The 26801-nt window shown below is 39.5% G+C and overlaps 1 long non-coding RNA gene across 1 annotated transcript; it reads left to right on the top strand.

Moving 5' to 3' along the window:
- The first annotated feature begins 841 nt into the window (after nucleotides 1–841).
- Nucleotides 842–13125, top strand: LOC109641728 (uncharacterized). The gene is made up of 4 exons (XR_002203610.2): nucleotides 842–1330; nucleotides 9949–10027; nucleotides 11257–11324; nucleotides 11556–13125. It is a non-coding gene; the product is annotated as an uncharacterized lncRNA (long non-coding RNA).
- The last annotated feature ends 13676 nt before the right edge of the window (nucleotides 13126–26801 follow it).

A 26801-nucleotide genomic window follows, 5' to 3' on the forward strand; every position in this document is an offset into this window, starting at 1 on the left:
AAATGCGTTGAATCACTCAATCAGAGGTAATCAGCTGACTGACTCATGGAGTGAGCTGCACTGGAGGCTCTGTGAATCATTGCAATGTGCAGGTATGCATCACTTTTACATAGAATATAGACACAGCCTTTACAAATAAGGATGTAGCCCTGCCAGAGCACACCAGACCAACGCTCTGCCACTTTTTCTCCAGGTTAGGTTATAGATTTATTCACACTTTGCATAATCTGCTTTAAATTCATTTAAATTGCTCGAAGATCAAATCACAACTTGAGTCTAAAAACAAATGGAATAGCCAAAGATGTTATATTGACATAAAAGTTCACTCAAGCATTGAGCAACACGGAAAATATTCCATAAACCTTGCCAGCAGCAGCCGGTACAGCCTCTTAGCAGCATGCAGTGAATTTAATCATTTTTTCTAGGATTTTTCTGTGATTGCAATGATTTGCATTGTGGACAGAGATGGGTGCACTGCAGACTTTGAAGGTGAGAAATGAAGAGGATTAATTGAAAGGGGAATAGAGGTGGAATGAGCCAGCTGAGGCAGAGGGCGGAGGGGTTGTGAGGAATGGCTTCACAGGCAGTGTAGGTCAGATGAAGGAGGCAGAATGGCGCAGCAGGTTGGAAGTATAGCGGGCAGTCGTGAAACACCGATAAGCACACAGGCAGGTGAGGAGGCAGATGAGTAATGACCCTGGAGAGAGATAACAATTAACTTGGAATACACCACAAGGAAACAGATCACTAGTTCTCTACAGAGGCCTGGAGCATTTATTACATTATGTGAAGCAACGGCCGAGCGAAGAGCAGGCAGAAATATACTACAGGTTGACAGAATGTAATCAGCACCAGGAGAGTCAGAGGGACAGAGAAACAGACAAAAGAAGAACAGGACACACAGGGGAAGACAGAACCTAGAAAAGTAGTAAGACGCAAAGCCAGCTTATAAAAGTTGGAAGACTTTAACTGAATCCTCAATGCCTGCTGGAAATGAAAGCTTGCTCAGCTCTGTTTTCATATAGCTTAGACAATTAGATGAGCTTGACTTCTTTCTGCACTGAAACTTTTCCTCAGAATGTTTCTGTCACATCCAGCCCTGGCATTTAGGTCATGTTCTTATTGTTTTTATTATTCAGTATTTGTCTTCCTGTTTTATTTTGTATAATCACATCCTGTCTCGTTTTATATCCTCACTTCCTGCTCCGTGTTTGATTACCTGCTTCGCCTTCATGTGTTTCACCTGTGTCTCCCCCCTAAGAGTATTTAGTCTCAGTGTCTGCTGCCAGTTCGTCTTGATTCCTCGTGATGTCCAGCATTCTTCTCTCATGTGAGTTTTTGTGTATTACCTTCCTCTCTGTGTTTTTGCCTGGTTATCTTGGATACCTCTGGTTGTGTAATTGAAGTACCGTGTACTGAACCTTGGACTGATTAAAACTGATTTCTGACCTGATTCCTGCGTCACAAGTCGTGCATTTGAAACCTCTGTTTGTGTCTTGTTGATAATTTCAAAATGCTGCTTCTTCCAGCACATGTAGAAAATGTCGGCCTCCACTTTCACTTCATCCGGCTTTATTAGTGGGCGTACGAGACCAGACACTAGTGTTTCATGAGCAGTGTTATATGGGAGAGAGGAGCTTCCCATAGTGTAGATTTTTTTTTTTTTTAACTTTGCAGGCCTTTTACATTCACATAAAAACTATATGTGCAACATAATGATAACCTTCTATATCCATTGTATCATCTAATACCACTTAGCTAGATGCTTGTCTGACTGCTGTTATCATTCTCAACATGATGACATTATTCATGAAGTTAACATCTGATCATGTATATAAACTTTCCACTGCAGGAACAGTGGTTACATCTAATTTAATCTCGCACAGGCATGCATGCACATAATGATGCTCAAACAAAAAGCTCTGCACCTTAAAGTTGGACCCTGACCACTGAGTCTCAGCACCTCATGTTGTAGATGAGATGCGGCAGTGTGCTGATTCAACATTTTCTAACTGTTGATCGCTCAACATGAGTCCTGATTATCACAGAATGGAAACATGCAAACTTAATATAGGTGGCCAGAGGTAATTGGCCCCCGGTGATCTCATTTGAAATAAGAGATAATTAAACGCTCCATAAACCAGGATCGAATAAAAGATGCATTGTCTCCAGGGATCATGATAACAATGGAATTGTAATTGCTGCAGCAGCATTCAGCTTTCATTCATAAAGCCACCGCTGTTCCAACTACACCAAGTGTCCAATAGAATCAACAGTGAAGTGGATAATAGACTTAATTTGAAATAAATGAAAACAAGTAAAAAAAAAAAAATTTAAAAAAAGGACTAAAATATCCTTTCAATTATAAGACTATTATATATATATATAAACTTGAAAAAATACCCATGTTTTACATTGGCCTCCATTCAGCTTCCTATTCATTGTTATTGTCTGAGGGCACATTCATCCTTCCTTGTCTGGACTTGCAGACTTTTGAGTTTTTTCTTTTTGTGTATATAGGATTTTGGACCAATTGCAGCAAGTTGAGACATCATGAACAAAGAATAACAATTTGAAGTGCTTTGCATGATTGCCTTCAGCCTTCACCTGTTATTTAAAGTTTGATTGACAAAGATCATTTTGCTGGTAGTAGGAACATATTATTGCCGTGGCAACAATTGTCTAAATGAGCCAGTTAATTTTCTTCAACTAAAAATACAAATACATTTCTATGCACTGTATTAAAAAAAGTTAGTGAATAAAATAACTCAACTGACATCAGATGCACACTGCAGACCAACAAAGCATCGGCAGAGACAGCCTGGTGACGACGACAGGACGTACGTGTGTCTCTCCTTGAGATGTTAAAAATATCACTAAAACAGAATTTCACCAGACAGCAATCAGTATCCAGACTGAGCCTGTGCAGCAGCAAGTGGTTCCTCCTCCCGTCTCAGTGTACTCAGCTTCGTTCTTCATCTGGCTGGAGACAGTTTGAAGAGCAGCTTCTAATTACACATAGGATTGCAGCATTAGCATAAATCCTTGCATTAATTTGTCATCAACTGTGATAACAAATTTGTAAAAGGATATGTTGTAACCAGCCTGAAGAGCTTGTCCTCCCTAATCCCAAAATTTAAGTCTCTAAATGCCACTGCGCATCCAAATTCAGCTCGTGTGTACGTTTATTTATTGTATTATTTTTACAGTCATTTTACTGTTGCCAAATATTATGACATAAGACATGTCTCCCTCCGCTCTGATGCTATTTTCATTCTGGGGATAATTTGTTGTAATTTCATTCCTTTGAATTCTTGCCAAAATAACATAGCTCTAAAAATGCATATCATTCAATTTTTAATCTGGCTATTACCCGACCAATGCTTCCAAGCTGCAGAAGCAATAATTAATACAAAATCAATTTAGAAAGCATTGGTGTGGATCTTTGGGTCAAAGCTACCGTCTCAAACTACTTGATATCGTGGATCACATTCATGCAGTGGCTCTATATCTAGGACTTTATCACTCATTCATCCTGTTCACACGCTCCCTCTTCAGCCATCTGGTGCAATTTAGGGGTCAGTGCCCTGGGACACTTTGATATGTGGACTGGAGGAGCTTGGAATCGAACCAGCGACCTTCCAACCAGTGGACAACCTACTCTATCTTTTGTCAGTAATACGGACAATGTTAACTGCACAATGTACTTATACTATTTCAAGATGTAAGTACATTAAAGTTCAGACTTTCAAAATGATAATGGATGAAAACAACGAGCTCATTCTTGATTGGTTAAAGAGATGTAACTGCTTTACTGATGTTTCATTTGCTGTGTGTTCAGGTGCATTCATGTTCATAGTGTCATTTACTTTATGATGTAAAGCTGAACTCACTAAGTGTTGCACATTTCTATGTTCATGATATGTGAAGTGGAAACAATGATGGTAAGATACATTGTATACATGGTAACTTTCAAATCACAGAAAAGAATCACATCAGTGAATAGGCTGCGACATCAGCACATACATGAGATGAGCATATTGATTATTTACTATTATTAGAAAGTGCACCCTGGTGATTTCTTATTATCTCACCATCCCCCCCTGTGGTGCAGTTTATCAACGGAGCTTAAATGACCTTAATTGTCCTGAATTCCACTCAACTATTAAGTGATTAGATGGTCTTATCAAAGCTTGTTAGCATATTAATTAGGAGCTGATGGAGAAGTTAAAGGCACAGTTTGAAAGCTCTGTCCTCGTGGGTTTGATTCCATTTTCACTTTCTCTTTGGATTTGTTGAACTATCCTTCAATAATCTCATCACAGGTCCTCACACAGTAGTAGCGCTCCTTATCGGACCAGTAAGTTAATTATTAGAGAGAATTTGATTATGCTAATCATCTCATGTCTTTATCTGGTCTTTGGCAGTGAAAATAAGAAATAAAGACAAAAAAATAATCAGGCAAATACAGAATTGAAGCAATTCCCACAGTCAGACATCTATTTTAAGAATATTTATTTCTCATCTGCATAACCTTTAAAACAAGTGTCACGGTGCCCTTTGTTTATGTCAAAACTGTCCTTTTAATATGCAGCTGCTGGTGAATGCCTGCTGGCCTCTGTGTGACTTGTAAACCTGCAAAGGCTTGGAAATTGGATTTTAAACACCTTGAAAACAAAAGAACAATTTCACAGATGAAAACGCTGACCTCTGTGTCAGTAGACCTCTCTGGATCTATTGTGCTGCCACAAAGCATCAAAGAAAAAAGGCCCGAAAGTTTGTCTGAGGGCAGATTTACAAGTCAAGTTTGCTCCAGCTTCTGAGTGCTTATCTTTTCTGAAATTTGTTCCCCCTATTGGTTAGCAAGGGAGATCGATGGCAATCGAAATCTACTGTTGACCACAGAACTTTGTCAGGATGTCCTGAAACGTTGTCTAGTATTAAAAGTGAGAATGTATGAAAGGTTACAAAAACTCCAGGAGAGCTATAGTTGTGGCTTTGTGGTTTTAGTTTGAAGTTTGAAATGCTTGAAATAGGTTTTAATTTACATTCCATATTCAGATCAAAGAAATTGAGCAGGGGATGTAATTGCACCCTCCAACCAGCCCTATAGAACAAATTTTATTCTGAAAATGTGTGCATGTTCAAAGCACATCACAGAAGCCGTCAGTGCACTGAAAAGTTCTTTAGTTTCGGGCTTTAGTTTATAATGTGCAGAAAATACCCAAAAACTTTAAAGGTTTAAAAGGACTGCAGTGAATTAGTGGCGTGGAGTCACCTCCTGTGTGCGCTGCAGACTGAGCCCACATGACTCCCCTCCATGTAATTGAATTCAGAAAAAGAAAAAAGAATTAGATTGACATGTTGTCTCTTCGAGGCATAAAAGCAGATTAGCAACTCTCTTGTGACTGTTGTATACCAGAATTGTAGATTAAGCATATACGCTCTTAATGAATTTCCAAAATAAAGCGCAACTCTGCATACAAAATATGGTCATGGGGAAGAGGGGGTTCAAGGGCAATGCTGGTAAGTGCATCATTTCAATGCAAATTGTTCTAACACGTATGACGAAACAGCTAATGTGGTAATTATGGTTTGTGCATTGAACTGAATGTCATAGAAGACAGTGGAATTTACTTCAGCGGGAAACATCCTGGTAACATATGGCGGGGTGCACGCTCACCCCGTCGTGCAGGTGATGGAGGTAATCATTACATCAGAGTCGAGCGCTGGTTAGAGAAGGAAGCGGCAGGGAAGGATTTGTGTCCTGCACAACAGGTTCAGTGCTGCAGATGTGTGTGAACAATACGGATGATTGCCAGGCTGAATGATTAGTGTAAATAGTTTATGCAAATCCAGCAGCATGTCTGTTGTCGAGGGGAGAACCGGCCAACAAAGCACTCTTATTCATCAGAGACGTCGGAGCGCTGCATGTCAAATCTCTCAGCTAAGGTAAAACAGAATTAAGTCCAGAGAATCAAGATGTTAAATCTGAAGCTCATTTACATGCACAATGCACGATACTGAGAATAATTAGATTTGCGCTATGGTGTGATTACAGCTTTTACATGGATTCCACTAAGCCAATTTTCCAGTCAAGTTTACGTGATCTGTTTGGATAACGCCCAGAAGGATGTACAGTTGCTCCAAGGAATGTCATCTAATTTTAATCTTTTTATTTAATAAGGAGAGAATATATTCCACTTGTGTTGGGGAACCGTTTTCCTTCTGATCACTCGAAGCATTGTTGACCACGTAGCTGCTGTCTGAGAATCAGTTTATCTTTCCTCTCCCTTGCTGCCACTTGTCTCCTGCTGGGAAGTCACTGAAGAGCAAAGTGAAGGAGACAGATGTGCACAGAACTGGGACAACTATTCCGTTACAGACAACTTGTCCATATTAGAAACAACTCAAACAGAAAGCTGTTACCTGCTCGTTCTATGGCATCAAGTGAGGTTTTTAGAAATGTAGCTTTTTCCCCTGCTTTTCTTATTTTACTGTGTTTGCCTTCCCCTCATTCTTGATTAGTCCTGGTTGGTGTGACACATGGGCGTAACTTCCTGATGAGCTGCTCCTGCCAGATCTTCTGCACAGCCATCATCATCCAACAAATCAACAATCACAAGCTGAAGAGTCATCATCATCATTCAGTAATCACTGTGGCAACATTACTGTCAATCTTTCATAAGATGTTCTGACAGTGAAGCTGTTTCCAGACAATCAACTCCAGAAAATTACCCTAAAATCTGGTTCAGGTGTTTTGTGGGGTTTGTCTTTGATATGTGAAGAACGCAGCAGGAGAGTGTCTGAGTCAGACGTGTTGGAAACAACAGGAAAATGTCCAGAACATTCAGGCGAGGGGTTGGTAGAGCCTGCAGGAGGCAGGGCATTGATGGGTACCGGTCCCTATTGATGGCATCTTCTTTGTGTATTCTTCCAGTATCACAGCTGTATTCTCACATTGTTAGATGGGCAGGAAAATGTCTGGGGGCAACTGACATGGACATTTGCGTTCTCACATCCAGCCCCTGAAGAGATTTTCAGTTCATAGTCAATGAACTTGGAAAAAGACGTCTTCTTCTGGGTTTAACACAAACATTCATCGAGGAAGAGGGCGAGTCGTTGTACAGGTTTGAGCGTGGGTGTGGGCAGGTTACTGTACCTCTTCAGCATGATGTGTCTGGAGCACATGACCATGTTAAGAACTCTGTAGCGTATCTACATCATCAGTTCACCTCAGTTAAAAAACTGCCTGAAACCCAGCACATCGCACACATCAAGGTTTTGATTTTACTGATCATTCAGACATACGTTCACCTCAATATCTGAAACTTTGGCCACGTACAGTATGAATATCCAACATTGTTAGTCTAATAGGTCCCCTTTTGTCTCTTTGCCTTTGTCTAACACTTGTTCTTTAGGAACTTGTGCCAAGCTCAGACAGGAATCGGCCACATCCATTCTGGTCTTTGTCAGTCTGCCTCATTTGGAGAAACAATCTGGGAAACAGCATTTCTGACCTGCTCTCCTACAAATCAACTCGCCTTGTTTTCTAGAGTGCTCTGATCTCCAGCCAGCCAGTTTTAACTCCTGATGCTTTTTGAAATAAAAGCCTTAAGATCCATCCTGGTCTTGAGTCTGTGCTTTCTGCCTTTTATTGAGCTCAGTCTAGCCAATTAAAAAACATAACGAGCTGCAAAAACCTGCAACTAGAAAGTTAAGAGACTGATCACAAAATCCCACTCTGTGTAAATTGTACTTTTGCGTTGACAGCGTTTTAATTTTTTTTTTTCTTCCTGTAAATGCCTCGGCTGCTGCTGCTCATCAAAGGGAAAGAGTGTAAAGAGCACTGGTACAGAAGAGCTGGCTGTGGCCCCAAAATACATTTGACACAATGGAGTGCACACTGAGTCAAGAAGATATCTGTTGGCAGCTAGGGTTCAACTAACTGGATGATTAGAATACATTATTTATACAAATGGCACATTGTATAGCAAGCCACCACCAAAACTGTAGAACTGGAAAGGGAAATAGAAATAGAAGTAAAATGTTGTGGATTAATTTTGTCGTTCAGAAATCTAACAGCACTGATTTATAAGAGGGACTAGGCAGTCTAGAGTATTGAATTAAAGATAAGGAAGTACAAATAATTTTGAATGAGATTTCCATTATACTGTTATTGGTTTTATACTGACCAATAAACCATGTCCTCCAAGGGGAAAGGTGCAGACCTTGATACTTAAAAACAGCTTTGCATAAAACTTTACTCATGACCAATGTGATGCTAGAGCCAGGTCTTCGAGGGGTCTTTCACACACACCTTTTTATTGGAGGACTGCTTGTAATCTTATATATGTTTGAACCAAGTGCACATTAGTTTTGCAACACCATAATGATATTACAGTGGCAACGGAATTAACATATTGAGCGAGTTCATCTATTTTCTCCATTCAAACAATAAGGACTTCAACAACAACTTCTTTTAATGTACACTTTATTTTAAAAAGTTAGCAAATACAAAAGCCGAATTGACAGCACGCCAAAGCCAGAGAGACGTCCATCTACAAACCAATCAATGTGAAGTATAGGTACATGCAGCTGGTGTAGATGATGATGACAGAATACTAAATGACACTAAATGACATTGTGAAACCAAATACTAACTGCATGAAATGTAAACACTGTAACAAAGACACAAACCTTGGTTTAGAAGGCAATGGGTAGGAAGGGGGAAACTAAGTTCCAGCATGACAGAATTATAATTCCTGATATTATAAAGATTGTAAATGTGCATGCATCTTCAATTTGCAGGGGGGACGGATTTTCATGAGACCTGCTGTATTATTCAGATTAATGTCAGCATCTGTCGTCACGGCTACATGTCTGGGATTAATCCTGGATATTAGAGGAAGTGGATTTGTAAAACAGTAATGCTGAAAGAGCCTTTGACAAACAGGAGGAGGTGACAGTGTAAGGGCATGAATAACATTAATTAGGTATTCAACGAAGCAGATTAGCTCAAAGACAAATATTTTACTGTCAGGGACACGAGTCTATCAGTAGACTGAGGGTAGAAAGGAATTTGAAAGTCTACATGATAAATATCCAATTAAAACTTTTCCTTTTTTGGAGCATGACCTTTGTGTGTGCTTTAGAAAGAGACCTAAATGAATTCAAACTGGCTGAAGTGGAGCCATGGGTGCAAAGTGAGCATCTCTCTTTTAGCCACCCTCCTCAGATCCCAGGGGGGATTTCACTTTTCCCTCTTAGCATTAAGCTGCAGACGTCATTGTTAGTCACAAAAACGCCGGTCTTTCAGAGTGTATTTGTGCGCTATCAAACTTCTGGCAAAGGGAGGGCCGATTACTGACCCTTTTGAATGTCGTCTCCAAGCTTCACTCAAGGAGAAGTGGCATCTGAAACAGGTGCTGAGATAGATTAGAGGGACGGAAGCTGAGTGTTAATGGACCGGGGCTCAGCTGAAAGATGGACAGTTTTAAGTATGAGCCTGACACACAATTGATGTCTTGGGAAAAGAGAAGACTTTTGTGGATGTCAAAGCCAAGTGGAGATGGTGCAGGGGGGAAATGGAAAACACTTAAGTGCTCAGCCTCACCTAAACTGTGGCCTGGAGCAGTGTAGCATCAAATACTTGTAGACAGGATATTGCAGGTGAATGCAAAGGTACTTAACTATGGATAAAAGTGAGCTAGCTAGCATGAGTGTGGACGGTACACACAATAATATAATTACTGGTTATGGGCTGTGCATGTCTGGTGTAAAAGAGATGATTGATTGCAGGTTGTAAAGCTAGAATTCGGTTAGTGAGTTTTTTATTGACGCAGCAGACACAGTTAATTAAGATTAATTTACAGTCAAGTTTTTTGTTCATCTGATAAATGTACTTAGGAGCAATAATTAGTCCATGTTTTCTTCTCCACCAAGAAGAAAAATATCTGGATCTTCAGCTGGTAAATGGTTCAAGAGCCAGTGAAGTGGATAACTGCGTCCGTCAGCTGTTTGTCAGGTACAGAGCAGTTTTTCTTTCACACTAATCTCTCTGTAAATCGCACATTCAGTACTTTGTATACGGCATATGGCGCATTCACAGAGCCCAGTTGTGGACCATGATATCATGGACATTAATCCCTTTGGAAATGAGTGCCACAGTCAATTTGCATTAATAAAATATTAGATTATAATAATTTTAGATTTGCATGCTTAAGCTTTAAAATTAATTTACTGCATTAAAACTAAGAGACAAATACTTTTTTAAATGGTGCGTCTGTTTTTAATGTTTTCTAATTATTGATAGAGTCAGATTACAGATTTAATTCAATTCTGGGGGGAAAAAATACACAGATTAATGAAGGATTTATTGCAAATAACCATTAAAATGTGACAGGTCGTAGGTTAGGTAAGGGCATAACCTACTTTTACATCCAGGAGGACATTATTACATAACAAAGTACTATTGTAGTGACAGTGAAAAGAACTATAGGCCTATTATGATTATCAGTGGAACCACATCTATATATACACACCATAAAAAACGTTTTGTGGGATTATCTTTGTGCTTTTATCTTGGAGAAAAAGAGAGAAGAGGAAATTAAAACATAAATCTGACCCTAAAATAAAAGTTGAATACATTATTCATAGTGATTCATATCTGAAGAACATGAGACACATTGATACCTTATGAGGATCTATAAGAAAATAATCCAAACATGATATGTCACAACAGATGCGCTTTAAGTCCCTTTGTGACTGAAATAACTTGAGCTGCTTTCAGACATGCACTGAACCCTGCAGTTTTTCTGGAGGAGGTGCATATGTGAACGCAAATGACTGAATGAGATGCTCCGCTGTGTCTGGGGTGTTACTCCATCTGGCCTCCTGGTATAATGTCTGTAGAAATCCAGGAAAAGTCACAGCAGGGGATTCTCTGCTGTGACCCACCACGAGCAAGTGAGGGGGGGGGGGGACTTTTAAGATGCTTCTAACACACAACAGATGCAAAAAAACAAATTTGCTGTTGTGAATTCATTGTGAAAGGGTGGGTAAACTCCACAGCCAATTCTCCGTATTTTACCTGCAGGTCATGTCTGAAAACGGCTTTGGAAAGTGCTGCTGTTCAAAATGCAACGTTTTAATTACCAGTTGGCTGCAGTGGCAACTGAGGTGCAAACACCAGTTGCTAAATTGTTGAATTATAAATCAGAGTGGATGGCCAAAGATGTCCTTCCTCTCGTGCAGATGAGTCATTGGTAGAACTGCAGCGAGAGAACGGGAGGATGATTAAAAGGAAGACAAAGAGCCTCCTGGTGTGTATCAATCATTACAAACAATATTTTCCATGTTGTTCAGCCTGATCAGAACATTCCCTACAGTGTGGCAGGAAACTAAATCATCTTGGCATTAAACAGAACATAAGCAGATCAGCCTTACAAATCCATTCATATAAATATTTATTCACAACTAGTCACAATATTTTATGCAATTCAAATCATGTCACTTTTGTGGCGTCGTTGCAAAATGTATGTGTTTGATTACAGATCAAATATTGTCAAGAAAGATGGACGACATGACAGCTCACCAAAAAGTGAAATCAAGTCATCTGAATCACCCCCCTGGTGGCTGGTTGTAGTATAGACCATAAACCCTGCCTCCTCCATGTTATTGTATAGGACATTAGGGACATGGGGCAAACTAAAAAGTCAAAATACACCTTCATTTCTTTTTGTTTGTAATGGTTTCTGTCATGTTAGCATGAATGTAATTTGTCCTCACATTGGTGTTCACATGCTCACTTTTCATACTAGGTTTGGTTTTAATTAGTTATTTGCTGCAATAAAATTGGGGTGAAACATTATGATTGATGGCTGAGAATGACCCACAACTGGTGGAACAAATGCATCCATGAGACTTGTCTTCTTATAAAAAAAAAAAGAGCTGCAGTTTACTATTTATAACTATACTTTTAGCTGAAGTACTAATATCTTTTCCTTTCTGTTAATCAACATGTATTTTTTTTTTTGTAAAAGTACTTTGAGTCTGCATACTGACACAGGAAAATACAGGATTTAGCATTTTCAATTTATTGTATGTATTTTTGAAATGCTTCCTCTATTCATCACATTTAAAATGTTTTCTGTTTATTGGGTCTTCAGCTCTGTTTCAGCTCTCCGTATCTGTATAGTCACCACATGGGACTGGAACGCTGTATGAGAATGTGATCCGCCCCACTGTCACCTAATGCTGTGTAAATTTAAATATTGACCTTAGAGACAATGGAGGCAGCTTCTGTTGTGTGAAGAAGACTCCCAGGAGCCTCTATTGTGTCTGGATATCTCAGATTTCCACACATCTGCATTAAAACGAAATATAAACACTGTCACCTTCCCTTTAATAAAGGATTTGCCTCAGCCATAGAAAACGAATCTTCCCGTAGTCGCACATCACTGTGTTCAGGAATGTGCGAGTCAGAGCCGTATTTTGTCTTGTTTCCTATTCCCGCTGTTCCTCAGGGTTATGATATTGCAGATGTTTACACAATACAAATAATTAAAAAAGTTTTTAAATAAGTAATAAAATGAAGTTCCATTGGTTATAATTAAGTAAATTAAGTAGAATTTCAGGAGAAGCTGAAAGGGGACAGAAATTCAAGCAAACCAAGATTAACCTTTCTGTCTGTTTTCTATTAAGTTTCAAGTCTTTCAAGTGATTCAGTCTGTTGTTTTTCTTTTTCATTGCATTGAATAATCAATGTGTCACTGTGAGTCAGATTTGAACCAAAGCAGCTTTTTCTTGAAAATAATCCATGCTTCTCTCTAAGTATTTCTTATTCATGAAAAACAGGTGCATTGTGTTGCTGCATGTCACATCAGGTTATGGTATAGTGCACCAGCTCATATTCTAAAGGACGGTACAGTTCAGTAATTTATTATGACGAACGGATGAGAAAAGGGACAAGGAAGTGAATATAATAAACACACACACACACACACACACACACACACACACACACACACCCACACCATCACCTTGGTCATAGTTATTTGTGACTCTGGATTTCTCTAGTTCTACTACACTGTATGACAATAATTGGGTTTGAGAAGGGTTTAAATTTATTTTTTTAAACTGTGCAACTGACTGTGAAAAAATTTGTAACATACGGCCAAAATAAATGTCCATGGAGCCAATTTTTTTGTGACGTGATGCAATCTGCAATTGCCATAAATGTTAATAAGTTAATGACCTCTATCCACCTTTAGCCTTAAGCTAAAAGAAAAAAATATTTCTCCACCCAGTCATTTTCTGTTCCTTAGCAATTCCATATTAGAAGTTACTTTTTTATTTGTTCATTGGTAACTATCCATGTTTCCCTCACAATAAAAACTATATTTTCTTAGTATTACTCTGCCCCTGACCTACACAGCATTATCTTAAAACAGTCGCAATGTTGAAGACCCATGATTCACTGCAGGAAAACGTCTGTGTTGAGCATGTTACACATCCTGAGGGATGCAATTCAGTACTATATGTCCTCGGCTGCATTCTGTTCACATAGCTTCTTACTCTGACATGAGCCTGACATCTCTAGAGGAGCTGAAGCGTGAAGCCTGAGAGTTTTTGTTCCTCTGGAACCTTCATCACATTCAAAACAGCACAAGGCAGATGGCAAGGGATCACAATCCAATCTACTTCATATCTGGGTCCACATTATATTTAAGCTTCCTTTCAGGATGTGTCAAAACCCGACTAATGTGTCCTAAATTGTTTTGTACCAAAGATAGAGGTGGTTAAGACTGTTTGATTCTTATCTGAGAACCCAATTAGATTCTTCATTTTCTGGCCCGAACTTCGTGTTCATAAATAGTGTCTGCATCCCCGGATACATGGTGAAAATAAATAACACTAACTGCTGCCATCATAATTCTTTGAGAGATATGGGGGCTTCAGCGTAATGCCGTCTCCCACACTGACACACATCACACTTAATACCAGATAAAATGTGAAAAAAAACATTAACTTGTGAGCTGACACAATGTCAAAACCAAAGATGACACTTTAATGATGCGTCGGATCAAATTTCAGAGATTTGTATAAAGAGCATTAAGTGAATAATCCAGAAAAAGAACGTGCCTTGATGCATTGAACAAAATTATAGCTATTATATAAAAAGGACTACATATATTCAGAGGTCTATGTTTTATTAAGAAAAAGACTCAATACAATCCAATGAAAACCAGCTTAATTTTCATGTATGATCAAATATTTAATTTAAAAATCGTGATTGAGCCTGATTAATTCTGAGGATTTTTAATAATAACTACTATTAAATCCTGCTTTTTTCTCATGTATATTACTGTGCACCGAACAATGTGTTTAATCAAACTCAAAGAAATCGAGAACAATCACACTAAGCAGGGAATATAATGGCTGTGCACGATGCAAATCACTTACAGACACATCGTCGTCATCTTCTAGTTCTGATGAGAAAGATGTGGCGTCTTAAGCTCTCATCAGGTGGCACCGCTGTGGTCAGGCCCCAAAACTATCAGAAATCCTGCAGGAGTTCTTGCAGTGGCTTGCATGTCTTCAATTTCAAGTGCGGCAGATAAATCTCCTGGATAATGACGTCTGTTCAAACGTAGAGGGAATACAGACATGCTTTGCCCATCATGTGACAGTTTGTGGCAAAAGTATCACCTCTATTATGATTAAGATGGCGAGGACCTCAGCTTCATGCAGTCGCATCTTCATTAAGGCGCTGCAGTAAATCCAGAAGATGATGCCTGATGGGAGTGCAACTCACGGCAGTGTGGGAGATTAGATTTCAGGAGTTATGCTCTTTATTTTTTATATTCACTTATGAGGCAAGCATTTTGTAATAAAAATACCACTGATGTGGAATGTGCTAAGTGGTCTTCCACTTAATCAGAACTGATTTTTCTGTGTGAATTTACAGAATCTCTAGGCAAGGGCAAGATTTTGGTGCCGGTAGCCTCCTTGTTTCTGTTTCTCATTCGACCAGTCATATCTGAACAGAAGCAAAGGTAAACAGTCCTTGTGGAGAGCGAAGGAGGTAGAATATATTTACCAAAATTCTACAGGTATTCGCTTTTTAATTAATCTACATTAATAAATTGATAGCCAAAGTTTCATCTGGAACAAAAACTCATACACAAAGCAAACCAGTCGGACTATAAATGGTTTCTGGCAAATGCGAAACAGAGTCATGTCCCAGATATCCACTGTCGACACTGGAAGCCCAAGAAAATTGACTGTTGCCTTCAGAGGTAAAATCTCCATAAAGACGACAAACCTCTGAGCCACTGGGTCGGAACCAAACTTGATACATGACTCACTTTTCCATATTCACATCCATACGCCAACTCAGTGGTTGAAGAAAAACTCACTCTACAGTAAGTTTCTTCCTAATCCGCGTTAAGGATAAATTTTTTTACCCGCTCGTTCCCACTCACCCCTTGTCTTCTTTCAATGTACTTATACAACCACGGTCACGCCTCTGCAGGGTGGAAAATTCTGTGGGCAGCAAAAAAATAAAGAAGTCAAGCAATAATTGGCCTTTTTCCATCATTCAGCAAACGTGATGTGATTATGCACCACACAACGTGAGTCTGCGAACAGCGGGACACAGTGAAAAGAGTTTATTAACTCGCTGACAAGTTGGAAGTGTGCATCCTGTTGCCTGTGGCTCTTCATCTATCAGCTCACTGTGGCTTCTCCTGTGAAACCCCCTGTAATATTTCAAACAGTCAGAAAAGGCTGAAAATGTTGTTAACAATAACGATGGCTAAGCTCATTGACCAACGCTGTGTGACTCAGAAAATGTCACCACAGACACTTGATAACACATAATTCAAAATGCTGCATACACGTATTACCTCTGCCAATTATGGCTCATGTTTTCACCCCTATCCATTAGTTGAGTTAGTTTGAAAATTACACAGAAACTACTGAAGGGATTTCCACAAAACTTGGTGAAAGGACGAGATATGGGCCAAGAAACAACACATTCAATTTTAGTCTGAGTCTGGTCAATGGGACTGATCCATGTTGTCTTTTCCTCTTTCCGTAACATTTTGAGATGGGCAGGTTTTATTTTACGTTCTTACTTTGGAATTTGTGGAATTTCTCTGCTATCAAATCATAATGATATGTTGGGTTAATTATATTTGCAGTGCTTTTACTCACACCTGTGAACACCACATGGCTTCGGTCTCCTGGATACAGACTTGATATTTATGAGAAATGTTTTTATGTTTTAATGTGATGACGTTATCGTGCCTCAAATTAGGACGCTGATATGTCTGGTGCCTCAAGAGCTCTGACAACATCATGGTACAGCTTCATCTTCCTGATTCAAGAGGAACGATGTGACATCATTTAAACACTGAATCTATCTACTATCAGAACAGGGGCGGATCCAGGGTTTGATCCAGGGGGGTACTGGCCCCGGCTGAAATCTGATGGGACCCTCGCCTGTCAGTATTATTATTCTTTTTTTGAAGTTCACAGTGTGCTTGAACGAGTGTGTGGTTGTGTGCACCCTGATAAAATAAAAAAAAGGCCTCACAAACAAAAGCATTTGACACAGTGTTAATCTGAGGCAGTGGGAGTGACATCCCAGAGGGCCGTGTCATCCCGTGAGGCAGCGCTCTTTGTCAGGTGATTTTACAAAGTCATCCAGGGCATGGCAGTCTGGCATGCAATGTTATGATGGAGCTCATGGAAGGAATCAGCCTCTGGGAAATAAAGTGGCTGCGCTCAACATATTTCTTCATCCTGCAGTGAGTAACTGTGTTGTCTGACATGCCAGCACACAAACAGCTCAGAGTGGCACTTTTCTAATTATGCTATATGAGCATTTTCCAACGCAAGAGCATCAACTTCAGCCTGGGAGACTTTGTTTATTAAAGCCATTTTGATAAGTGAAGAAATATATTTCTGTTCCTTCCCTGGCAGCGCGCTCCTCTCCACTTTAAAATGAAAGAAAACTCAGGAGGTTATTAGACAACAGCAAACTGCAGGTTGCTATGGAATTAGAAAGCACTGACTATAAATGACTGTAAATGAAACAAGGCTTCATTGGCACTGCCAGCTATGCTTCTAAAACTGCGTCTCAGTGATAATTTCATGTACAAAATTAAATTTGTTTCTCCTTGAGGGAAAAGCAAACTCTGAGACTTTTTTTATTTCAGTGTTTTTTTACATTGGATGTTTGCTTGAGGTTTTTAAAAGGCATCAACAAAGCAGGGGTGAGTCTAGCTCATTAAAACCATCCCTGTCAGACTGCTGTTTTAGAATGGTCCGTTGAATTAACCATAAACTAAGAAAGTTCACTTCAGCGATGTTGTGGTCCAGTGTTCTGTCAGATAAGTTCTCCAGTCTGATTGTAAATAGCAATCTGTGTTGTCCACACACACCAGTCTGGTTGATTTCACAAAGAATAAAGCAGTGCATGACAAAATAGATTTATTCAGGTCGCACCTGATAGTCACAGTAATAACACAAACTACCCAACTGCCATTTCAGATCATTCAGACGTCCACTTTGTAAAAACAAGACTTAGATTGTCCCCCACAGAAACAAAGAAACAAAACCCATGCAGATTACTGGGATAAAAGTCAAAGCTTCAGCCGGACATTGGAGTGAATGTGCTGAGGTGAAAGCTGGAAGAAACTAGTGAATCAACTCTCTCCACCCACACAGTTGGTCTGGTTTCATTATGGAGCTGTCTGTTATACCTACACACATGTTCCCTCTGTACACTTGTCATTGCGTTGAACACGTGTTTTTTCTTTTACCTTCTCTTTTCCTTCTGTTTTCCAGCTAATTGGAGACGCTACATTGACGTGAATGATTGTTTGCCGATCCTGCCACCTCATCACCCTCAAAGGATGAGCGGTTCGGATGGATGGAGCCCGACATACACTCAACATAAAGACATTGAGACACAGGCTCTCTCTAAATTTAACTTACTTTCTCTGCCTCTTTAAACACACATGTACATTAAAGTAACTTTATCGTGAAATAGTTATTCGTTATTTTTGTCACCAAAAAATAAATACATGAATATGGTGAAACAGCTTTTATCCCACTGCATCAAAACATGTCACTATTCAAAACGTCAATGGGATTGTGAAATCTATGAATTGTTTTTATTTATATTATTACACAACCTCCATCATTGTTTTATGACAGTAGTACTTCATCCAGATTAGCTATAGAACAAGTTGGTAAAAAAAAAAACTGTGAAAATAATCTATGATTCATCAGCCTACGAAGTTGTTTCTCACATTGTGGCTCTGAGAAAACACTGTGTGAGACGAGAGGTGTGAGATTCAAACACAAAGCCTGCATGAGTGGTACAAAGCGGTTTCGTTTATCTTTGTTGCAACAGCAGGATTTGCAGCGTCTCAGTTTGAGCTCGGCCCGTTAAAATGATGGGCTCTATAGCAAACAATGTGGGATTTCCATGTGGCCAGCAGTGCCATGTGGGCATTAACAGAGATACCGCTGACAACAGCTCATTTAGTTAAGCATAATTAATTGCAGCACAGTTGCCAGCGAGGTCATTTAGGATCTTTTAACACAAGGTTGTTTTTTAACCATGCACCGAACTGGGGGGATGTAACGGCTGCTGTGTATCAGAACTGCAGCTCGGTGCAGTCAGAGCACGGTGGTCAGAGGTCTTCCTCCATAAGGCTTGTGTGTTCTGCATGCCGTTCCATTGTTTTGCGGCGCAGTGACTCAGAGGAATAGGTCGCCGCCGGCAGCAATGTGACATAAACTGACTGGACTCGACTGCTCACATCCTCAGCCAAATGAAATGGCTTCACAATGCGCAGGGCTTATCACTCGTGCCACCTGAGCGGGGCTCAGTGAGCGACTGCTGAGCCGCACTGTCAAACAGCCTTAAAACTTTGATTAAGTCACCTTGATGCCTGTTCTACTGTGCACGAGCGTATTCATTCAGCAGCTGTCATTTCACTGAGTGCAGTAAGTAGCTCACACTAAACCCTGCAGTTATGTAAAGCATTGCAGGCTGACTCATGAGATCGTTTTGCCCTTCCATACCGTGGGAGTCATGCTAAAGCTTAATCAAATCCTGTCCTGTATGATGTATGATGCGTAGCTGCTGCTGCTGCTGGTGGCTTTGTATATTTCACACAATATATTATCTCTTTGAGTGACCTTTTGTTGTATTTAGCTAATGGTGTTATTTTGTTGTCTCTCATTTGGAGAATTGCTTTGAGCCCAGAATGTTCCTCTGATGCTCCAAGGTGCAATTTGTGTCCCACCTCCTCCTGCTGTCTGTCTGCTGTAACGTTCCTCACGCTGTGCCCTTGCTCTGAGCCACACCTCCTCGATCCTTTGACACATGGCCCATTCTCGTTCTTTGCCGTGGGGCTCTGCGTGCTTTCATCAGCAAACTGAGAAAAAGTGCATTTTTTATTGAACAAAACAGCAGCCATGTGAAAATGATTTTTTTTTTTTTAAACAGGCTTGGGGCCATTTCAATTTGAATAACATCCTCCGTGGCCCATACTGAATTATTATTATATATAATAAACAATACAAATCGTTTTGTGTCTCATTTGTTTGTCTTTGTGATTTCAGTTGCTTGATTTTTCTTTCATAAAATCACTTTGATATTAAAAGGAACTACAGCACTACTTCATGAGTATTATGGTCGTATCATTTTTTGCTGTTGAGCCAAAAACATTAGCATTTTTTTATTTTTGATACTTTTACTAAAAAAAATGTTTCCTGTTCCTCATTTTAACACAAGCAAGAGGCTGAGCTTGTAATATCCCCTTTTAAATTACACTTTTGCACCTTTGTCTTCATAATAGTTACGTCGTAAATTCCTAACTTTTTTGAAATCTCTAAACTAATGACTCTAATGCCATGACTGAAACTGCTTCTCTCTGTCGGGGTGTCTGATATCACACGATGATGCTACCCGAACCTTTTAGCCAAAACAACCTACTCAAACTAATCATCCCAGATTTACAAAGACAGTCATTCCTCCCTCTTATCAAACTAAGCTGTAATCACGAGCACAAAAATGACTGGGTAGACAATGTTTGTCATGTCTGTTGTTTCTTTGCAGGGACAAAGAGAGAAAGTGGTAATTTCCTGTGGTGTCCTTCAGAGTGTTTTCAGTATCTTTCCGTATCAGTAATCTTCCCTGTGATGTTTCTTCGAGACAAACTGACACTTTGGAGAAATTTTACTTTGTCTGGTTCCAGCAGCTGTGAAGCAACAACACTGCCCCACAGGCCAGATCAAATCGTCTCATATACGTCCCCGGAGGCGCACAACTCCCCAACCCAGCTTTACAATTAGGTCAATTAGACTCAAGGGATGAGGAGTTTCCTTTAATGAGCTTTCATTATGCCAGTGGCAACAAAACTGATGGAAACCAACAAGAATTTCATATGGTTTATTTGGTTTGACCATATTTAAAGTCTGACAGAGCACAAGTAAAGAACAGCAATAAGCACAAGTTATATCTCTGCACTGTGCATCTGATAAATCGTCCCCACTGTGATGAAATTGGCTCCTTATCTGAAACCTATTCTTGCAATAAAAACCATGAGTCATAAAGCACAGCACATCCCAGAAACACGAGAGAAAACCCACATAAAATCAATTACAAACTGTGGTCGAGTTGAGTTTATGTGGGATTTGACTTAAATGCCTTCAGGTCCCAGGATGTTCAAACTCCCAGATCTGAGGCTCCAGCTTTAGTTGAACCCTGATGAAATGTCTGATCTAAGCTCACTGTGAACCCACCATTGTTCAGACAAGAGTGTAGATTACTGAAAACCTGGAAACATACTTTGGGTTATCATCTATCACGTCTTGCAGCTATAGAGAATGTCCTTTCTTCTGAAAGTCTCTGCTGAGGCTGAAAACCTAGACAATGTGCTAGATTGTACAACAATCGTGCTCCTCAAACAGATCGTTATAACTGTGATTTTCAGTTCCCAGGGGAGTGAAATTATATGTTCAAAACAAGTGTATATCATTTTGCAATGGTATGGATGAATCAGTGCATGATTCAGCCATTGTCCAGTTTAAGTATGTCTGTATTACATTTTAATTTGTCGTGTTTGTAGCAGTAAACATGGATCAAACTCTAAACATTGATATTTGAAATTGCATTTTTTTTTCTGCCCGCCTTTAACTTAAACCAATAATGGTCACAATCACATTTTATTCACATACAGTTCATCTCTATCTCTCCCCTTCTCATATAACAACTGAATAAATTGAGCAAGTACAGACAGTAACAGCTAACCAAAAGTAGAAGCAGTAGAACACTCCGCCAACGCTGAAATTCAATAAAGCTGCACCGAATTTCACACAATCAATTTCACCAATCATTTTTTCCATCAAGCTCCATGACTTATTCCCTGGGAGACAGTGAGAATATCAAGAAATGCCCCATCTTGCCACTTTAAAAGAAAACAAATCCTGGATCTGCCCCCTGATCCTGATCCGCACCAAAATGTAATTGGTTGTTCACTGACTCACAAGGAGATGGTAAAAACAAACTGTATTAAGAAACTGTCATACATATACCACAATCTGAGGTGATGGTCAAGAGTCTGTTCCAATACCGCTGATATAAAATAAAAAAAAGATCTCCTGTTTCCCCTCCAAGCCGGACCGAGACACATGGATCAAGTCTGCGGGTGTCAGATGGTAAGACCTTTGATAATCAAGCTTTACTAAGATGGATAGTATGAAGTGCAAGAGCCTCAACGCAAGAGGATGAGGAATTTATTGCAACAAATTAATCACTCTAGGATTCATCAGATAAAGTTGATAACCATCTCAGTCTCCAGACGTTTCTTGATCGCGTGCAGAGCAGGGAGGGTCAGTGCTGATAAAAGATTACGTGTGCAAGAAATATGGCCTTCTGATCGGTCAGTCCCCTGCAAGCCTGGGGAAATGTTAAAGTGCAGGATGTGGCTAAATTATGAATTTTGAAAATTCCCTAACGAATGAAAATGCTGAAGGTTGAATGTGAAGTAACTGTAAATGTGAGGAGGTAGAAAACAGCCCATCAACAAAAAAGATTCACCCAAGGAAGGAAGGTGGTGGCAGAGAAGTCCAGCCTCAGTGTTGCATTATTCGTTTTCAGGTTCTCATAAATGGGGTCAGAGGAAGGTCCGAGGTTTAAATGAAAGACTGCAACATGCCAGAGCTTTTAAGGATAGGGAATTACAAGAATAAGCTTCTAGTTGAATCCACTTATTATCCATATCCAGGATCCAGTGTGTAATTTTCTTTAAGGTTAGCTTCCAGGTAATATGATTAGAAATTCTGTAGGCCAAGTCCCTCTGAAGCACAAGCTTTTAAATTCATGGGGGTTTACCTCCCCATATGAAATTTTAAATAATTTAATCCAATGGGCAAAACAGTGTTCCAGTAGAAAAACATGTAAACATTGAAATACATTTAAATATTTAGGGAGCATATTCATTTTGATGGATTAAAGTCCTACCTGTTCGTCTGGAGATCAGTTCTCACTGTAGTTGTTGGAGCAGTACAATTTCCTTCATGTAAGGAGTGGATGAAGCTGGTAATACGTATTCCTAATGATAATAAAACACAACATGAGATAATATTAAGGTAACACTAGATTGGACCTGAGGGCATCTGACTGATAGGAAAACACTTACTGTTATATATATTTATCTTATACTCTGAGAAAGTCTTTGAGTGTAGCTAAGATATGTAGAATGAAGCTTAATGGATTGGAGCAGATCGTTCGCAGGAAAGGATAATTTGTGCTTGACTTTCTCTTGACTGACACTTTTAAAATTATTCATTGGCTTTAGGTGCAATTGAGCTTGAATAGAAAAGAGGAAAAAGAGAAAGATCAGGCATCCTTGAAAAAACCGGTAGAGAAACGTACAATAAAAGTTCAACTCAGGAAATAAATTCAAATGGTTTAATGAGAAGCAAAGATGAATTGAATGCTTATTCTGCATCAACCTCAGAAACTTAAAATACATCCATGGACACTTGAGAGAAGCTTGTGTCAGAAAATGTAAATGTGTGTTTTTTTTTCGTTTTGCTAAAAGGATGATGTCTGACTGTATTTCAATCTTCCCTTTAAAGATTTACTGACTACATAATCAAATATGCATAATGATCAAACGACAACGGTCTAATTCTTTCATCAAATAAATCCCTGCCTGCCCCGATCATGTTCATATAGTCCATGAGACAACATGTTTATTGATTTCTTTGCATACATGATAAGCCATAGATCTCACTCTGATCTACATGACAGAAAGGCATCCAAGCCCAGATGGAGCCGTTTGTTATCTTTTTACCTTTAATGAACAATTATGATAAACTGTCGTCAGGTGAAGGATTAAAGGTTTATCATGTTCTGCTTTAACATGTATGAGTCATCCTCTCAGATGCATCATGTGACAATATACAACAAAACAAGACAATATAGAAACATTCTGTTCAAATTGTACGAATCCTTTTTTTAAATCAGGAGGATAAGGTTAACGACATGCCTCGCTCATGCCACCACTGAGAGCAGTGCAGTACAGAGCGGGTGCTGTGGTGGAATTCATTAACTTTTCGGTGTACTATTAATAGTTGGGGCCAATTATAGCCTTTATTCATCACACAGTCAAGTCAACACTGAGATGCAGGACTTGGCACTTTGTGTTACAGATCTGTGTGTACGTGATGTGAAAGCACAGGGCGGTGAAATGAGACAGAGCGCTGCATGTGGAAGCTCAGAGAGAAAGTCACATGCTGGTGAAAAGGTCACGTCTCAAATTCAACGGGTAAACAGTCGAAATATTAAACTGAGGCACACGTCAAGATACTTTTCATTAGGCAGGTTTAAAGTTTTAGAATGTTGGTTGTCGTCATTTATTTACATACACAAACTGGAACGTAGGGGTATTTATTTTTTCTGTTAAACGGTCAGAAATGGTCAATGTCCGAAAATACAAAAGTTCAAACAGCAAATTTCTGGCTGTATTGATAGTGTTTATCTTTTAATACAGTGACTCGTGAAGCTGAGCCCACCTCCACACTGATGCAGACATTTTACAAAACAAACTTTTTCATCAATTTTGAGCCTCTCAAGTTACAGAGATTTCTACAAACGCCTTCCAAAGTGTAAATTTTCATGTGAAACAGAGCGCCTGTGTTTACTCTGCGAAGTTCTTTTCTGGATCGTTGATGTAGACTTTATCGCCACCTACTGACCCAGCAGGCTTGTTCTCATTACATCTGAGACCTTCCTCTTCCCCAGTCACCTCCAGTTTCCATATCCAGTGTCCTCTCATCTCATTCAGATCAACGTCCTCTAGATCCCATAAACCGCCATTGTTGAGACCCACGTGGTTCCCTCTACTACGCATCACAAGGGGCCTGAGCACCAAATTAACTCTCATTTATATCACATCGCTGTCTTCTCTCGTAAAAAAGGTTCTTTGTAAAGTCTCTCCTGATTGAAACGTTAAACGGTTTTCGTGAAGTGAAACTCTCAAACCAAACTGCACACTTAATTTAGTCTGTACTCAAAAACATGAGGCAGTCGATTGTTAGAGTGGAGAGTCACTCAACCAATTGCAGTTTTTTGGAAAATGTTAAGTGTTCAGAGAACTGAACGTCACGATCCTTTTCACTGTGGTCATGATTGTGTTCACATTTCACAAAACAAACGGTGCCATTAAGCTGAAGGTGAAAGCTATTCAGTGAAACCTCGTTCTTGCTCAAGCAATCGTCAGTGAGGTTTAAAATCCAGCTGTACTACAGAAAACAAAAAGAATGGAGCGCTGAGTGTGTGTCATCAGGCTGAGTCAGGGCAGTCACACTAAATGATTCAGTTTGTGTTCAAGCTGACAGGTGTGAGCCCGACTGTGCAGAACAACTATCAATCATCACACTTTGTGTCAGTGCTTAGGAGACTTTTATTGATGTTTTGGGGACAACTGGCCTCATGGAGATGTGGGAAGAAAAGGTGGAAATAGCAGGACGACATTACGGGTATTGCTATTTTCCCCTGATGTCATGGACCCAGAAGTCAAGGCACAAAATACAATACAAGTTTAAAAAAGGTTGGGTTTATTTTCATTAAAATGTTTCAATGCTGTACAGTCCTAAGGTCCTTCAAAGGCGTTACCGAAATATAACTCTACTAAAAAAAATATATAGCTAACAAAACATGTTTACTCAGTTAACAGACCTATTAAACTTCTTCTTCTTCTCTTGGTGTTTATTAGCAGTTTTCAAACCAGCTTATCGGAGCGTTACCACCACCTTCTGGACTGGAGTGTGGAGCAGTAGATTGTCAGGAAACCAAACAAAAAATCTAAAAATAAATTATTTCCTTAAGTCCTGTTTCTCTATCAATCTAATACAATAGAACATTATGTATATTTTCTGATGACCTATCTAACTGAGCCACAAAGGCAACATATATATACTAAGCGACTAAACCAACAAACAAACACAGGGGAGAAAAACAGAAACAGTAACTAAGTCTCAAGGCAGATATACCCTGACTACCCCCAAGGTGTCAGAGCTCTTGGTTTCTTCTGTTTGGGCCTCTGCATAAAATCAGGCTCCGCCCTCAGCTCAGGTCTTTTGCTGAACCAGGAAGGAGAACTCTGGACAGGTAACAAAGAACAGTGACAAATTAATTAATACAATCTAATATAAACTATCCAAACAATATTAACGACGTGTGTTTGATGTAGAAACCAATTTGTTGTAAATGTGCTAGTGAATTAATTCTAAACCTGAACTGTTGCGTGATCTTATCTGAACATGGGTAGTGGTAGTGATCTGGGTGAATGTGTGATACTAAACCTTCAGCTGTGTGGCTCTGTCCATCCCAACCAATTACAGACATGTGCAAGGTAAAAATGAATTCCAGCCAACCTGACTGACCCAAACCAGAACAAATATCATTTAAAAATGTTTGTCCAAACCCGTGGTTTGAAGGGGATGAACCGCAGGGACCTGGCTAACTATAGCCACCATCTTTCTCTGATCCTCACGGTTCTTTCAGATGCATAAACACAAACAAACCCTAATTAGAGTGGTTAAAGTCTGGGTACTGTTATACAGCAATAACAAAAACTTGTATTTGTTGCTAAAGTAGGCTACTGCAGTGTGACATATTGCCCCACATATCATCCAAGGTGCGTACTATGACTGTACATCACAGTGTCAAGTTAAATTCAACAGTCCATTCTTCACATTTTGGTTTTGGAGCCTGTTGGAATGAAGGAACATCGGGCGATTCTGCAAAACCTTTTTTGTCCTGTCAGTGCTTATAAAACTATTGCTTTGGCAACAATAATGTGTTTAATACTTGGGAACCATTCTGCCAGACACCGTATACTATGATTAAGATGTGGGTTTTGTTAGCGGCTAAACGTGTGGGTAAGGTTCATGACTCCATGTTGGTCATCATCAGCCAAACATCAGCCAAACTAAAAAGTCAAAGTATACCTCAAATAAATAAAGATGGTTTCTGTCATTTTATTATACTGAGGTTTGCTCAAATGCAAATTGTTTTGCTAAGTTTGATATTAATTACTAATTGATGCTATAAAATAGGATTCAAACATAATGACTGACAGCAGTCGAGAGACTGTGTAGGTAGGACCTTGATACTGTGGCACCATCCCCTGAGCGCTATACTGCAGACTCTGGCTCCAAATCACATCAACAGAACAAGATGGCAGCGTTAATATCACTGT

Source organism: Paralichthys olivaceus, chromosome 16 (assembly GCF_024713975.1).
Source record: "Paralichthys olivaceus isolate ysfri-2021 chromosome 16, ASM2471397v2, whole genome shotgun sequence".
In the NCBI taxonomy this organism is placed as follows: Eukaryota; Metazoa; Chordata; class Actinopteri; order Pleuronectiformes; family Paralichthyidae; genus Paralichthys; species Paralichthys olivaceus.